The sequence below is a fragment of the Colius striatus genome, chromosome 13 (assembly GCF_028858725.1).
Source record: "Colius striatus isolate bColStr4 chromosome 13, bColStr4.1.hap1, whole genome shotgun sequence".
Classification (NCBI taxonomy): Eukaryota; Metazoa; Chordata; class Aves; order Coliiformes; family Coliidae; genus Colius; species Colius striatus.
The window spans coordinates 10176314-10180229 of record NC_084771.1 but is presented as its reverse complement, the minus strand read 5'-3'; positions in this window follow the sequence as shown (position 1 = coordinate 10180229).

Here is a 3916-nt window from a genome sequence, read left to right as displayed (position 1 = left end):
TCATGGGCTTACAGAGAGGATGGGGAATGTAGGACAGGGACGCCTTTTGTGTGGGTTAGCAGGCCAGCTTTGTAGCTGTGAAAGCAGGACTTAAAATTAAACCCTTTGCATCATCCCTGAGGGGAAAATACTGCATTCCTGAAATGGGCAGTAGCAATGTCTTTGTTAAGAACTGGTGTCCTCAGCTGTTTTAGACAACTACTGTGGTGTCTGGGTTGACAAGCTGGTTAAGCATGGAACTGCTGCTGATCCTGTAGAGAACGTGACTGTGGTGTGGTGTTTGGGCATATATACAGGGACCCTGGGCTGCCATGAAGCTAATCCCATTAGGGTTTGAGATGCAATTGCTAGACTACAATCAAAGGTCTGGTTCAAGTATTTGGGGTTTATCCCAGACTTCAGAACTGATCAGTAGTGAAGCTTACTGTAATGTCTGTGCCAGTGTTTTGATAAAGCTACATGGCTGTCTTGTCAGTATTGTTCTTCTGCATAAACAGTTAAAGTGTTCAGCTGAGTTTATTTTTCTAGTTGAGCTTATAGAAGCTTGAAACCTTTTAGTCTTCATTTCCTAGAGAAAATGAGTCTCCTCTCAAAAGCAAAGTTCTCTGTTTCTGATCATCCTGCTTGTATTTATTCCAGATTTAATTAATTTTCCTTGAATAGGAGTGACCAGAAACAATCAGATGTTCCAGATAACAGTTGATGGCTGAGGCACCAGGTATTTTTATGTACATGGTTCCTTTTCTTCTATGAAAATAATGTCATGCATTACATTCAGTGGAGCACTGGAAGGGGCTTCCCAGAAGGGTTGTTTAGTCTCCTTTCCTGGAGACATTCCAAACCTACCTGGATGAGTTCCTGTGTGACCTACTCTAGGTAGTCCTGCTCTGGCAGGGGGGTTGAACTGGATGAGCTTTCGAGGTCCCTTCCAGCCCTTGAGATTCTGTGATCACATCTGTCTCCTTAATGGCTGTATTGTATTTCTGATTCATAGCCACTTTGTGATAAAGTTGGGTTTTTTTCTCCTCATTCACTTCTAGTTTATACCAGTTCCCAACACTAATTACTGGTCCCATCAGTCCAGACTCACCATTTGACACTTTTTACTGCTGAATTTCACAATACCTGTATTAACATTGGTCCTGCCAGTCCTCCAGCTCTTCTTATATATGTGCTCCTGTTCCTTCTGTAAATAATCTTTGTCACTGAGTGATTCCATCTGCAAAATTAACAAGTGTTGTTACTTAAAAAGATTAGCTCTGAGATTGATTGATGCCTGAATTCAGCTTGTAGCTTCCTAGAAGCCCTTTTACTTAGCCCCTTACCTGATTTAACTGAACCAGTAAGTTGTATTGTATCTGGTAGCTCTAACCTATTTGGACTTTGTTGATTTATACCTCTTTATTTTGTAAAGGAGAACAGGGCAGATTCGGGGTCTAGGCTAAATCACTGAACTCTCTGCATTTTCTCTGTATCTCTTTAGAGGATTATCCTTTTAATATAGTCACGTTTTATTTCACATTCTTTACATAAATCACATGATCCCTAGTAGCCTTCTTTTGAACAGCACATTAAAACTTCTGCAGGAAATTGTTTTATGTATCTAAGTTCACTGATAACAAATATGACCTCCAGGTCACACGGGATATCCAAAATGGTAATAAAATTAGGAGGAAGAATTACAGGAGCTCTCAGATTAAAAATCATTGGAATTAAAAGGTATATATTAAACAAAAGATAATGACTGTTCTGTATTTAGAACAAATTATGTGGTGCACAAGCCTAAATGAGTAATTGGAAATTACTGGTTCTCCAAACAACATCTACAGGGATATCCTTGGACATTGGTGACAAGGAAGTGTCTGAATAGAGCACCAGAAAGACTTCTTGTTTTGGCAGTGTTGTAGACTGTGCACTGACATGCCTTGCAGTGGTGATGGGTACCTAGTGTGAGATGCTTTGAAGCTGTATGACTTGCAGAACATGCTCTGGTAGGACCTTCTGTAAAGCATAGCCCTAAGGTCGGGTGTATAAAATGGCTCATAGTGCCCAAATAATGAGTAGCTAGGAGAAACCACAGCCATTGGGACAGCTCAGCAGCATAGGGCAGCTCATGAACTTAATTCCACACTAGTTTCCTGCATACCTGAACATTTCATCCTTCATCAAAGGCTAATTTATCTTTAAACTGACAGTCTGTGTGAATGATGAAATCCATAGCCACAGAGTCAGTTCACATTTTAGTCTCAGCTAGGTGGTGAAGCGCAACGTTGAAAACTAAGCAGCCAATTGTCCTAACTCCTGCTTCCATCAAAGTGCAAATAAATTCCTTTCCAATCTAATTCCATTCCTATTGAGGTTTACTTTGCTTTAGATAATTCTCAAGTGTTTGTAAGATTCAGGTGCTGCTTTGGGACCATCTAGGAAAAAAACAACAAAACAAAACCACAACTATTGTAAATGTGTTAATAGGCAGCAAGAGTTGTTGGTCTGTTGCTGAGATGCTTCATATGAGTGGCAGGTTCTTGCCTCTGTGTAAGTTAGTCTGAAACCATAGGTAGTGTATGACTAGGGGATCTCAGAGATCAACTCTCAGTATACTTAGAGGTTTCTCTGAAACAGGTGTCTAATTCCTATCCCAAATGCTACAGTAAGCATTTGTTCAGCCTTTCTTTCCACCTGTAGCAGAAAGCAGGGGATGAGGACAAGTGAATCCCAGCCACACTTGAACCACAAGAAGACACTTCCAAGGTAACTTTTTTTACATGGTAGTCTGTCATTGGTGAGTACATGGAAAAGATAACTTGCTTTATGATTCTTCATAATTTTTGGTAGCATTAAGTAGTGCTGAAACATCACACTGCTCTAAGTTTCCATGTAGTACTGATGGAATCAAGAGCTTTGAAACTCAGGGTAATACTAACTGGTACAGCTAAAGCAGAAACTACCAGACAGTTTTAAATTGCAGAAGAATAAGCATCAGGCACTACATCTTTAGGGTGTAAATTGTGAAATTCACTTAAAACCTGCCAAGCCATAAACAGGTCCTGTAAATCCCACCCAAAAAGTACCAAGTTATCATAGTGTCACCACCTGTTTTGTGACTACCTCTGCGTTGACAGAACATCTACTGGGACTTGTGAAATGAACACAAAGAGCAGCATTGTTTGCCTCTAGTCACTTCCAAAAAACCTCTTCAGAAGTTCTGCTGGACTCCTCCGCCCCTTGGGCACAAGAGCCACAACGGCTGTATAAACTTCATTAATTCAGCTGGTGTTCTTCTGCTCTCCACGTTGAGCTAACCTCAGTAGCTGAAACTTACTGGAGCCGCAGTCTTACCAGACCCCGTGTGAAAGGCTGAAGATTTTGCCGTTTCAGAAAAGTCTGAGTGTGACATCCACGTTGGGAGGCAGGGCTCTTGGCGCTTGGCTCGGCTGGGGAATCAGCTGTTGAACCAAACCTGTGGTGTGTGTCAAGTCCTCCTAAGGGCTACGGCTGCACAGCACCACACGCGAGCTTGCCGGTAACATTTATGAGGTGAAGATGAGAGACTTACTGCTTTGGCTGGTGGGGACAGGGAAACCCAGCGTGCTTCACCCGCCGTCGGGCGCTCGGGCCAGGCCTCGGCTCTGACGGGAGCTTGTTCAGCTGCCAAGCGTCTAGCGAGGCTGCGAGGCAGCGACCACCGTACCCTGCCGGCTGCCCTGCTCCGCCTCTCCCGCCGGGGCTGGGACGGCGCGGGCGGCCCTTCCCGCCAGCCGCAGCCTGAGGGCGGCCCGGGCCGAGCCCGCTCCCTCCCGCCTTCCCTTCCCGCGCGTCGGAGGCGCCGGCGCCGCTCGCTTGTGCGCATGCGCCGCGGCGCCGCGCATGCGGGCCCGTCCTGCGCCGCGGCGGCTGCCCGGGGCCCGGCGCCTTT